At 30.0% G+C, this 14,606-nt stretch overlaps 1 long non-coding RNA gene across 1 annotated transcript; it reads left to right on the top strand.

The window, feature by feature from the left end:
• Positions 1-8,574: 8,574 nt before the first annotated feature.
• Positions 8,575-12,591, top strand: LOC132746680 (uncharacterized). Its single transcript, XR_009628020.1, has 4 exons — positions 8,575-9,194; positions 9,593-9,708; positions 11,181-11,276; positions 11,848-12,591. It is a non-coding gene; the product is annotated as an uncharacterized LOC132746680 (long non-coding RNA).
• Positions 12,592-14,606: the final 2,015 nt, after the last annotated feature.

Below are 14,606 nucleotides of genomic sequence, written 5' to 3'. Positions count from 1 at the left end.
TCTTGGTAATTAATACTTTAGAATTCCTTACAGGGTAATTACTTCTTTTGAATTCCTTACTAGGTTATTTTTTACTTTAGAATTTTTTACTTTGTTTTTAATACTGTAGAATTCCTTACTGGGTTATTACTCATTTTTAATTCTTTACTGGGTTATTGCTACTTTAGAATTTCTTACTTAATTATAACTTCTTTAAAATTCATTTGAGTTCAAAGAATCACATCTCCAGAATGAATCTCATTTATTTTTGGAAGCATGCAGAAAATAGTTTGTGCGCTGTCAGTAACGGGGTTTATCACACGTCCGTGCCGATTTTGCGACTCCGTAAATATGGTATTGCACGGCCGTGCATATATTTTGACGTGACGTCATAAGCGTTATACAAACATAGTGTAAAGACGCGCTAAATGTTAGCGTTATACTATAGGCAATGAAAAAATGACTCTTTTTTTTACTTTAAACGGTCTTTATTTTTGGTATGTGATAAATAGAATATTAAATTCGTGTAAGTTCATTACTGAATTTATTGCACTCGTTGAATAAAATAATATTATGCTCGCCAAATGCTCGCATAATATAATTTTATTCAACTCGTGCAATAAATTTAGTATTGAACTTACACTCAATCAATATCCTCTATAGAATGTTTGTGATAAAAGTTGTTAATTTTCGCATGTTGTTTCAAAGTTTCACATCTGAAAGGAGATGTGGCACTTTACTATCTCTTTAAAGTATATTGTGATTTAAGAAAAATAACAATGAATTAAAAAAATATTGTGTTTTAGCCTGATTTTTAAGACACTCTCAAAGACCTGAAAAAACCCACTATAATATAGATTAATAAAGAAATAGATGTGTGCGTTATCTCGCATGCTTTTAACAAGGTGTCTGTAATATGTAACGTCTTTCATTTATATGTCATATCTTTTATAATGAATCAGTAAATCATTCTGACCAATCAATTTATTACAAATTCAATTAATTTACAAATCTAGTTAACCAGTTAAGCATGGTTTTGTATTTATTATTTTTGATTGCTTAAATATTCATTATTATTTAATTTTACCCATGAAATATGGTGCTATATCAGTCAAATATATTTCATATTTTTAGAAAATAATTATGAAATATAAATATGAAGGTGGGCGGAGTCGAAACTCATATTTATTTTAAGGGACTTCTTTCGCCATTTTGTTTGAAAAATCTGAGAAGTACAAAACAACTTTTTGTTGAATTTTGTTTTGAAAACTATCTAGAATGATAGAAAATGGTCTAACTAAGAAAATAAATCCGAACACCAATATCTCTAATTCAGTTATTAACGCTGTACAGACGTTTAAAGAGTTGTTTACGTGACGTCACAATGTAGCGCCAAATATCGCGTGCAAAACAAGACGCAATAATATATTACTGCGCGCTGTACAGTTGCAGTTGCGTAGCAAGCAATTGGGCTCGTAACCATTTTTCTTTGATAATGAAATTAAATAAAAAGGTTATTTTTTTTTGTTTTTCGTGAAATATGGTATATATTTTCACTCAACATGATAAAATGCCACATATTTTCACTCGCCGTCCCGGCTCGTGAAAATATGTGGCATTTTATCATGTTTCGTGAAAATATATTCCATATTTCACTCAAACGAAAAAAAATCCTCTTAATATATTTTATTAATTTGATATGTAAATGAGAAGTAGCATAAATAAATAGAAAATAACGAAAACAACAATATTCGAATGTTTGAATTAAATACATTAAATTTAATAATTAATTATATTACATAATTGAATATGTAAAAATAGTCAAATAAATTTTACAAATTATTTAACAATTCAAACATATCTATTAATGTACAATGGAAATCTGCCCAGTTCTGCATACAGAGATAATGTATTTGTTGTTTGTTTTACATTAAGCAACCATTTACAAAATCTTTTATGAACCCGCTCTAGATTCTCAGCCTTTAAAAAGCCCCAGACTTCGAAGCCATAATTCATTACTGACAATACGTAAGCATCAAACAAATTAAACATTATATTTACAGGTACATTCATACCACGTGAATTCATTGCCTTTATTCCTTTCCCAGCCAAAATTTTTGTTGCATTGTTAAACGAACCCCCACTATAAAAAAACAACCCCTAAATAATTGAATGAACAAACAATTTCTATTTCTTTTCCAGCAAATGTCCATTTAAAAGAATCACTTATTCTACCACCCTTTCTAAAAATAACAATTTTAGTTTTTTCAATATTGACATTAAGATTCCATTTTTTACAATAAGTTTCTAAATTATTAAGTTAATCTTGAAAACCTTCTTTTGTTTCAGAAAACAATACAGCATCGTCTGCAAACAGTAATAAATATATAGATAATTGGTCCAGGGTAATACCTGCACTGCTACTTTGCTGTAGATGCATTTCTATATCATTCAAAAACATGGAAAATAGTATATCGGGGAAGTTATCTCCCCTTGCAAAAGTTCTAAGTTACATTCGAAAAAATCTGATAGAGAATTCATATGACTTACACATAACTTGACACTGTCATACATTGATCGTAAAATAACAGACAAGTTGCCATCAATGCCTGAGTTAATAAATTTATACCATAAACATCTTCTATCAGTCAGGTCGTATGCCTTTTTATAATCAACAAAACAACACATTAAAAAGGATTTATTTTTCATCTGCTTTTCAATAAGTGAATTCAATATAAAAATAGCATCAAGTGTGCTAAAATGAGATCTAAAACCAAATTGCGCATCCGTTAGAATATCATAATCTGTGGCCCATTTCTTTAATCTATTATTCAGACAAGCCAAGTCTAATTTTTATAACTGTAAAAGAGCCTTTTCTGTAAATAAATGTGAAAGAACTAAATTTTTGTTCCTTCAAAGCAGAAGTGATTATATTAAAGTAAAAAATCAAGCAAAAAATAAATTTTATAAAAAAGAAAGGCAACAATTGTCTGAAATGAGCCGTAAAACGCCTAGAAAATTTTGGACATATATAAATAAATTTAAAAGTAAGCTAAATGTTTCGAATGATATAAAGGCAGAAGACTTTGTAAATCATTTTTCTAATATGTCGAGTAACGCTGAGTCGCCTCTTTTAGATAGTGATCAAAACGAAGGGCGTAGTATACCGGTAATTATAGAAGAACTTGATCGGGTTATAACGACAGAAGAAATTTTAAAGGCTGTTATGTCTATGAATAGAAATAAAAGCCCTGATATATATGATATTGTAGCAGATTTTTTCATTTGATGCTAAGGAATTTATAAGTCCCTATTTATGTAAGCTATTTAATAGAATATTAGATACAGGTATATATCCGGAAATGTGGACAAAAGGTGCCATAGTACCGATTTGTAAAAAAGGTGATAAACTTGATCCTGCGAATTATAGGGGTATAACATTAGTTAATATTATGGGTAAGATCTTTTCATTAGTTTTAAGAAAACAGAATAAACAGTTTGGTGCGAATCTCAAAACGTGTTTAATGATAGTCAATTTGGTTTTCGACAGGGACGGTCAACCACTGATGCAATTTTTATACTTCATTTCTTTTATCAAAAAAAATCTTAAACAAAAATGAAAAATTGTATTGTTTATTTATAGATTACGAAAAAGCATTTGATACAGTCAATAGAGACTTACTTTGGATGAAACTGATAGATTGCGGTATAAGTTGTAAAATTTTAAATATTATAAAGTCAATATATGCATCTGTACAATCTTGTCTAAAAGTGAATACAAAATTGACTGATTTTTTCGATGTAACCATTGGCTTAAAACAAGAAGAACCATTATCACCATTGCTTTATATTCTATTTATAAATGATATTGAACAGTGTATTGATATTGAACAAATGTCAACAAAAGATATTGAATTGTTATCTAAATACATGTTGTTATTTGCAGATGATATTGTTTTGTTTACAACAGATATAAATAGTCTACAATCTCAAGTTAACTCAATCTCGAGATATTCCTGTAAGTGGGGTCTGAAAATCAATGTTGCTAAAACTAAAGTATGTGTTTTTGAAAAGCGAAAATCTACCACACATGTTAATATTACGATTAATGATGAAACTATTGAATATGTAGATACTTTCACCTACTTGGGAGTAAAATTTTCATATACAGGTGATCTTAAAGTAGCCATTAAGGCTCTGTCTGAACAAGCTTTAAAGGCATATCATAATCTTTTATCTTTATTTGATAGAGTTAAATTTGATATAAAAAAAATTAAAACTTTTTTGATAGTATGGTAGTACCAATATTACTGTATGGTTCAGAGATCTGGGGCGCTTTTGATTGCAAAGAAGTTGACAAATTACATATTAAGTTTTGTAAAAACATTTTAGGTGTTAAAAAACAAACTCCGAACAACGCAGTACTCGGAGAACTTGGTAGATTCCCTTTAACAGTTTTATGTCAAGAAAGAGCATTAAAATATTGGATAAAAATAAAGAAACAGTCTCTACCAGAACTGTTTAGTGTATATAGTGATCAAGTACATAACTTTAGAGGATCTTCTTGGGCTAAAAGAATTCACAATATAATTAATAACTTAGGGTTTTCAAATTGTATAGAGAATTATGAAAATAATTGTAACTATATTGTATTATTCAAACAACGTTTGAGAGATCAATTTGTGCAGAAATGGCACGAATCGATTGAATTAATGCCAAAACTCGATTACTATAGAATGTATAAAAATGATTTTTGTTTTGAAGATTATCTTAATATTGTTGATAATAGTAAATTAAGGAGACAACTTTCAATTTTTAGGTTAAGCTCTCATACATTAGAAATCGAAACTGGAAGATATATAGGGGTTGAAAGAAATGAGAGATTATGTAAATTTTGTTCTCAGCAAGCTGTTGAATCGGAGTATCATTTTCTTTTATGCTGTCCATTATATAGAGATTTAAGAATCAAATACAAATTGCCACACACTTTTCCAAATCTTAATAAATTTTCTAGATTAATGACAAATTCTAAAAGAAAAAATCTATATCATTTAAGCAAATTCTTAAGAGATGCATTTGATAGAAGAAAGGAACAATTATAAAATAAATATTAAAACAATCTTAGATCTTTGCTATGATTGGTATTAAATTGTCGATATACTAAAAATAATCTTAACACAATATATGCATTGTTATGTATAATGTTCATTCAATGTATGTTTGCTTTTGTTAGATTTATTATTGTGTGTTTGCCATATGTATATTTATGTTTGTATTGCCAAAGGCAGATATCTGCCGAATTGCAAATAAAATTTTGACTTTGACTTTGATTCAAAATAGCAGTAAATAGTTTCGCAAAACAACTGATAAGGGTAATACCTCTGTAATTATTTGGGTCACTTGAGTCACCTTTCTTATATAGTGGTATTATAACCCCCTTTGACCAACTAGGTTGAAATTTACCCTGCTCTAAGATATAATTAAATAACAACTGAATAGGACGTACTAATACATCAATACTAACTTGAAAATACTCATATAGTATATTGTCTATAGAACTAATATCATAAGATCCGAACCGCAAACATATGTCAGATTTTTTTCTTGCATATTTTACCATATTCAATCATATTGTAAATTCTTTACCTTAATAAAGTATTTTTCAAGCTTATGACCATGCAAATGGCGCATTCGCATAATCATTGTGAAATACATCTAAAATTGCTTTTGAATATTATGTTGAGGATCTTTATATTCTGTTTTCATGTCGTCTTTTTATTAATACATCGATTTGTTTACTTAGCGATACTTATTTTGTCCAATTAATAAAACATAAATATCAAAAATAAATCTATAACTATGAAACAAAAATTCATTCCACTCATTAGTTTTAACTGCATTTATAGTTCAAACACATTCACATGAATTAATGTTAATAAAGAAATAAATTTAATTATGCAATATTTCAAATTAAAAGCACAAACAATAAAAAGTAAATAAAATACAAACGCATAAATGCCTTTTCATTTTGATACTTTAATTTAATTTTAAATGATTACTTATTTACTTTTTTATTTATTCAATTTTATTCAATATCTATTCATATAGTACTTTATCTTAATCAGTCATATATTAAAGAAATGGAGGAAAATCAAACATATTAGAATATTATAAATAAATAAATAAATAAATAAAATTTACAAAATACAGTATTTTTTTAATTTAATTATTTCTTGAATCAAAAGTTCAAATGATTAAGGTAATTAGATATTTTTAATTTTCTTATTTCCTGTTATATAGAATAAGTGAGTTCATTTAATGTTTTAAACTGAATGCCCCATATTTCAGAACCATAGTTTTGAAGCGGGGTTGATCAATATAATAAATAAATCACTCTTCTTTGCTTTCAAATAAAAAATGGCTACCCATGGTAGTTAAAATAAAATGAGATATCATTATTTTTAGATGAAAACAATAGTGATAATCTTTTACCGACTTAAATTAATTGAATTGTTAATCCAAAGTGCCATAAAAATTGTGAAAAGTTAAAGACAATAATAAAATAACATTTCACATTAAAAACAGTACACATTTATAGCCAACACAATTAACAATCATGAAATGGAAAAGCAATATACATAATACATGTATAATGACCTTAACAAAGTTGAAATGTTTTACAGAGAAAGTTCTTGGGTGCTTCAAAACTTGAATAAATTGAAGATACTAACACTGTTCTTCATTCTTTCTGTTAATGAAAAATACAAAAATTTTGACAGGTTACCCAACATTTTGCGTGTTTGTTGTAGACATTAGTGTTTCCAATTTATGAATTGATAGCCAGCGACAATAGTATGGTTTTAAATATTTGCTATAGTATTTTGTACAAACTAGCAAAAAGTGAAATTCATTTCCTACCACGTTCAAATTGCAATTCGTACAGAGTCTGTTTTCTGGTGCTACGTTTTCGTATCGACCTGTTTCTTTTGCTAGATTATGGATTGACAATCTAAATTTTGTAAATGATATTCAAAATTTGTTAATGTTAACTTTATAAAGATATTCTTCAGTTTCGAATGAGCGTTTATAGATACTGTATGACGACAGAGTTTCTAATACTGCTATATCATTCTTGCTTGTAAATGTTCAGTACTCCGTTCTAAATTTGCTGAAAATTAAATTGATTGTTATATGTTCTTGATTAATCCATATGTTTGACATTTCTATTTCATTTAAAATGTATTTTGGTTTATTAGTAATTACTTTAAGTCCCCAGGTTTGACAACATACTTGTTAATCATTTAACTTAGATGGAAGTTACAATGGCGTATGTGCAAATGAAACACCGTCATTTGCGAAAAGCAGCCTAAATATTTTGACGAGTATTTTGTCAATTTTAAAGAGGCCGTTTATATTTAAGAAATAATATCGGTCTGAGTGGTGTTTATCGGCAATTTATTGACCTTGAAGGCCGTCGTGGTTAATTTTTTCGCATCAAAACAGCGTTATACAAAAATCGGCAACGGGAGTTATTTTCGCTTGAAAAAATAACATTAGTGATCTTTCTTATTTTATCTTGTTAGAATCGAAATAATATCGGTCTGGAGTTTTGATGCGTAGGAATTGAATTTTAAAATTAAGTTTTCGCATCAAAACGACAAAACCGGTGTTAAATAGCCGATAAACACCGCTAAGACCGATATTATTATTTTTAATGCACATAATAAATATGACCAAGACATACAGTTTACATAAACATTACACAAATAACTGCACATTTCATCTTTGAATAATAAATAATCACAAAACATCAAACATTAAGAAAAATTAAACTCACAAAGAAAACAAATCAAAGAAGTAGCATTATTTTCAAGGGTTAAATTTCTATATTTATAAGCTTTCGGTATAAACTTTGCATTTTTTACAATACTAGCTCTACGATTAGATGACATGATATTTATGAACTTTTGGACTGAATATGATTGGTTCATTTATTAAAGGCTTTAATAAAAGGTTTAAAATTAACACATACTTAGAAATTGAAATCAATTGAAAAATGTAGCAAAATTCAGTTAGGTTGCCTCTGAATAGCCTCTTATTATATGGAAAATATGCAAAATAGGGATAAGAATTTATTGTTTTTTATTTGGTTATACATATTTACACACTCACAATGTATAATGCCATAGTTTTTAGACTTTATGTCTGTTTAGTGCATAATTGAATGAGCATCATAATGGCCAAGGGTAGAATTATTTTGTAGAAAAAATTTATTGATAAGTAAAAGTTGATCTACTTTTTCACAATCATATTAGGCACAATTATAACACAGCTTTAGTGTCTCTGATGTGTCTATAAACAAAAAAGCACTTATTCTGGTAGACAAATGTACACAAAGGGTGTGATTATGCACAACTTCAGTGAATTACCTCCCTTTATTTATTGAGAAACTTAGATAAGTGCATAAATTCTAGTTTCTGGCTACCTAAATGAGAAGAAAATACACAATACTATCCATTCCAAGTACATTTTGGTCTGAAGAGGTGATTTACATGGTAAAACACCTGAAAGAAGGTTTCAATTGTCAAATTTTAGGCTGTTAAGTCCAGAGGATCTTGGTTTTTCCATATATTGCATTTTTTTATATCCATGTAAGAGAGAAAAAAATATATATTAAGAATTTTGGCATTTTATTGACATTTAGGCTTGTATTCAAGACTATATAAGCAGCTAATTGGAGTAGAAAAATAAAGCAGGGGCAGTTTAAAATACCTTTTTACACCCAAAATGTTGCAAAGTGTGTACAAATAATGTGTAATCCATAATCAGGTCACTATACAGTTGTTATTAAGTATGTTTGCTTAGCTAAATCTTCATTCAGGAAGTCTATTGGTAATAATATGTTGAAATATGGGTGGAAAATCACTTATTTTGTTATGGGTGGGGTGATAAAATTGCTCCCTGCTACATCCTTTTGTTAAAAAATTAGTATTTTGAAGCACTTCTGTAATGAGAACAGTGTAGTTTTGCTATCTGAGTGATTTTATGGAAATTGTTACAAAATTGGCTTCAAAATAATGAATTATGTATGAAAATCACATGCTAATATTCATTTTCAGAATATCCGGAATGCGGCATAATGGCGCTTGTTAGAAAAAAGGGAACTTCAAAGTTTTAAATGACTTAGGAGTGGTGAAAATGCATCCATATAATTGGTAATTGTATATGCAACTTCATTTATTATAAGATATTAGAATACTAAACATTTAATATTCCCTTTAAAGAGAGGGATATTGGAACTGTCATAATTCATTTATAGTACTTTGTCTTCATTGATTACACCATGAAAAGCTGATATTTTTGAAGAATGGATGTTTACAGCCTGTCTAGGTATGAAATTTCATTATTTCAATGCAACTGTTGATGTTAACAGCAGATAATGTGTCAAGGGGGTCAATCTACAAGCATTGTTTACATATGAACAAGAGTATTAGTGTTACTTAAAAGTTAATTATGACTTATATTTTCTTTAAACATTGATTTGAGTGATGATCAATTGGTGATATGTTGATGAGGACTAATGTAGACCTTGGTCATTGAAAATATTTTTCAGATTTCAAAGAAATGCTGTACATTGGCTATACACATGCCAGGTTTGAAGACTGAATTCATGTATAACTTGACAGGACCTGATGTAAGCACATTGGCCACTTTTGATGGGTGTTGCAGGTATATCACTACAAAAGCATATTGTCAGGTTCAAAACTTATATATTAATACTTAAAATAGTCTAGGGTGCTGTTTCAGTTAACTTTTCGACTTTATTTAGGGGCGGACATTTCTTCGCTCGGCACTAATTCTTTTCCATTTTGCTCAAATATTTACATAGAATGTCACAAATGAATTGCTTCTATGTCTGTTTCCCATATAAGAATGTTTTGTGTTTCATTTACAGGCATAGATAGCATAAAAGCTTCAAATAAATAGCATTTTAAGGCTTCTGTCTTAAAATTTACTTGGTTTCAGGGCATGAATATAAACACATTATTACTTAGAAATTGAAATTCATTGAATATTGTAGCATAATTCAGTTAGGTTGCCTCTGAATAGCCTCTTATTATATGGTAAAGATGCAAAATAGTGATAAGAATTTATTGTTTTTTATTTGGTAATACATATTTACACACTCACAATGTATAATGCCATAGTTTTTAGACTTTATGTCTGTTAAGTGCATAATTGAATGAGCATCATAATGGCCAAGGGTAGAATTATTTTGTAGAAAAAGTTTTATTGATAAGTAAAAGTTGATCTTTTTTTTCACAATTATATTAGGCACAATTATAACACAGCTTTAGTGTCTCTGATGTGTCTATAAACAAAAAAGCACTTATTCTGGTAGACAAATGTACACAAAGGGTGTGATTATGCACAACTTCAGTGAATTACCTCCCATTATTTATTGAGAAACTTAGATAAGTGCATTAATTCTAGTTTCTTGCTACCTAAATGAGAAGAAAATACACAATACTTTCCATTTCAAGTACATTTTGGTCTGAAGAGGTGATTTACATGGTAAAACACCTGAAAGAAGGTTTCAATTGTCACATATGGCTCCAAATGAATGCAAAAATGGCGAAAAAATGGTTGTAGAAGTCAAATTTTAGGCTATTACAGTGCTGTTAAGTCCAGAGGATCTTGGTTTTTCCATATATTGCATTTTTATATCCATGTAAGAGAGAGAAAAAATATATATTACGAATTCTGGTATTTAATTGACATTTAGGCTTGTATTCAAGACTATATAAGCAACTAATTGGAGTAGAAAAATAAAGCAGGGGCGGTTTTAAATACCTAGTTACACCCAAAATTTTGCAAAGTGTGTACAAATAATGTGTAATCCATAATCAGGTCACTATACAGTTGTTATTAAGTATGTTTGCTTAGCTAAATCTTCATTCAGGAAGTCTATTGGTAATAATATGTTGAAATATGGGTGAAAAATCACTTATTTTGTTATGTTTGGGGTGATAAAATTGCTCCCTGCTACATCCTTTTGTTACAAAATTAGTATTTTGAAGCACTTCTGTAATGAGAACAGTGTAGTTTTGCTATCTGAGTGATTTTATGGAAGTTGTTACAAAATTGGCTTCAGAATAATGAATTATGTATGAAAATCACATGCTAGCATTCATTTTCAGAATATCCGGAATGCGGCATAACGGCGCTTGTTAGAAAAAAGGGAACTTCAAAGTTTTAAATGACTTAAGAGTGGTGAAAATGCATCCATATAAATGGTAATTGTATATGCAACTTCATTTATTCAAGATATTACAATACTAAACATTTAATATTCCCTTTAGGTCAGGGTTTCGCATTGTAACATGGCCAGCGATTGGCTGAAAAAAAGTGCAGGGAAAACCGTATGATTCAATGAATACATGAGGTGATTGAATGAAAGTGGGGTATTTTTAAGTATAAAAACTAATTTAAAAAGTAACACTACATTGTTTTCTGAAGAAAATGAAATATTTCACGAGTCTCTGTGTTAATTTTGACTTGGATATTTGCATTGAAAAAAAATGTATGTCAGTCCTGTGATCAGCAGAAAATTTCAATAAAATGGGGGGTAATCCTCTTTGAAGTCATTTTGCAAAAAATTTGGTTGGCTACCCCTATATGACAGGAACATTTTTATGTGTCATGCATTTCATTCTGCTAGAAAAAATAACTCTTTAGCATGAAAACTCAATTTTAAAGTAGGATTAGGGACCATTTCTTATAATGTAAGTCTATGGAAATATCAATGTGAGTGTCTGACCTTCTAGAAAGCTATCAAAAGTATGATAACGTCCCTTGTTGGAATAGGGAAAGCGAACGACTACAAAACTGGACAAGTCAGGAAAGTTAATAGAAAAATCCGACAATTTCAGTCACAGCCTGCACCTGGAATGATCGTGCCTATAATAATAAAGTAAATGTCGTCATAGCAGCAAAGTTTCAAAAATGGCTCACTATAAAAATGACGATGTAAGAAAAGGAGACAATATAATTGTTACATTAAAAACAGGAAAGTGTTACAAAATCTTTTTGTTTGTCTCTGTTTAATAATTTTTCACAGAACATGCTACATACATGTACTGTATGGGCTATCTTACATGTAAGATCTGCTGACTTTGCGTTTTGATTATTATTATGATCATTATTTTTGTGGAGGAGGAGCTATGCTCAAGTCCGGAAAAGAATATTCTTTTTCTATTTTACATGTATATATTAATTGTACTGTTGCTATATTTCATATGTTGATCTGTCGTGTAGTTTTTATATTAATGAATGTTGGATATCATAGATTAGTTATCATTAAAATATTAGTCTTTAAATCTTACAAAGGTGTCAAATGATTGTGTGATTTCTACTCGAACAGAAAACCTATAGCCTTTACCACCGGCATCAGTATAGTGCCTGACCCGACTGCAAATATGTGTTGTCCAGTCTCATAGACCAGTCTGCACATATGTGTTTGCCAGTCTTATAGACCAGTCTGCACATATGTGTTGTCAAATCTCCTAGACCAGTCTGCACATATGTGTTGTTAAATCTCCTAGACCAGTCTGCACATATGTGTTGTCAAATCTCCTAGACCAGTCTGCACGTCTGTGAAGTCTAATCTGCTAGACCAGTCTGTACAGTTGTGTTGTCTAATCTCCTAGACCAGTCTGCACATCTATGTAGTTTAATTTCCTAGACCAGTCTGCATATCTGTGTTGCCCAGCCTCCTAGGCCAGTTTGCACGTCTGTGTAGTTTAATCTCCATGAACAGTCTGCAAATATGTGTTACCTAGTCTCCTAGACCAGTCTGCACATCTGTGTTGCCCGGTCTACTTTAATCTTGTTCCCTGTCCTATTATGGTTCCCATACAACATGGCTGCACATAATGGGATCAGGAAACCCCCAAGCGTATTGGACAGATTTCTGTCCAATGGACTGCGTCGTAAATAATATATTCCAAACAAAGAGATAATGAACGCAAAATTAAAACCAGTCGAGCACCTGTTAGTCTTATCCAATCAGATAATGTCCTAGATTAAAGTAGCCAATTAAACCGCGTCTGGGTTTCCACAGTAAAAATAGAACGCCACAACGACAACAATAATTAACTTCGATTCAGTGAAGTAATTCTTTATGTCATAATTATGATACACAAATTGTGAAAAATGGTTAACTTGCCATACATACCACTGTCAGTGACGGAATATAACCAAACAAGAATAAATGTATATAAAATGTGACATTCATATGCATGTAGCATCAATGCAGAGATGGTTAATTCTACCACGGGCACCCCCTCCCCTCCAAAACATTTTCACCATTGGCTGGTATAATAGCCTTTCAGAAGAAACAATCCATATAGCGACAAAAAAAAAAAAAACAACTGTTTCAACACCTTAGAAAAATTGAACTGTTTTCACAAATGACAGATTATATGATCAAACACATGTTTAAAATCTGAAAGGCATGAAAAGTAAACGAAAAACAAATAAGTTGTTTAAAAATCATTAAGATGTAAGAAAAGCACAGGTCAACTTGTAGAATTTCAATGGCAAGGAATCCATGTAAAAAGTTTGGAGTTATTAAAAAAAGAGCATTATTTCTTACGAAACTTAATTTGACTTATAAAATATGAAATCAGGCAAAGCCTATGGACGGGGAAGTCGGTTAAAAAAATGTTCATTTTCCCATTTGGTATTTCATGCACCACTTCCGTTTTCACTCGGAACATTCGATGTTATTATTGATCTTGTTCCATTATCGGATAACCCAGCCTATTATCATTGAGTTACATTTACTAGAGTGTCACCCTATTAAAACTGACATTGAAAATTTTATTGATAGTTAGACCGCCTCCGTGGTCGAGGGGTTAGGTTCGATCCCCGGGAGATGCTTTGGTAGTTTAGCACGGAGGAAGGTAGTCTAGTACTGGTGTAACTCTCCAGGAACGATGGTTAGGAAACTACCCGCCTATATGACTGAAATACTGTTGGGAAAAGGCGTAAAATGAAACAAACAAACAAGAGAATTCTAAATATTTTTTAATTGTTTTTATTTGATTTCCTTTTAAATATACATGTGTAGTCTATAGCTGGACAAGCCAAAGCCCAAAGGCCCTTGACTTCCCCGTATAAAATAAAATTCTGTAGACCATCTATTCCCTATTACTTACACCCCATTCTTAACCTATATTTTAAGCTCTTTAACATTAGGAACATATACAAAAACAATAAATAAATAAATATTCCAAATATGGTAGTTCACATAGCCATTCTATCAAAATTTTACTAGCAATTATTTCTGAAGTTCATTAAAACATTGGTCTAAAGGTAAATTGAAAATTTTACATTTATAATTCTATGTTTATCCTTTTACAGATTTAATTTTATACTCAATATCCTTGCTCCTACTGAGATTTGAACTCAGAACTCCTCTAAGTTTGCATGCGTTTTCAATAAACTTGAGGTGTTTTACCAATTAAACTATAGGATACATAGTATCAGCCACAATGTTTATAGAAAACTATTAATATTTCTACAAAGTTACAGAAACAATATTAACATGATAAAAAAGATAC

Source organism: Ruditapes philippinarum, unplaced genomic scaffold (assembly GCF_026571515.1).
Source record: "Ruditapes philippinarum isolate M1 unplaced genomic scaffold, ASM2657151v2 ctg3594_1_1_1_1, whole genome shotgun sequence".
NCBI lineage: Eukaryota > Metazoa > Mollusca > Bivalvia > Venerida > Veneridae > Ruditapes > Ruditapes philippinarum.
Note: the sequence above shows the minus strand (reverse complement) of the source record. Positions and strands in the feature narration are given on the sequence as shown.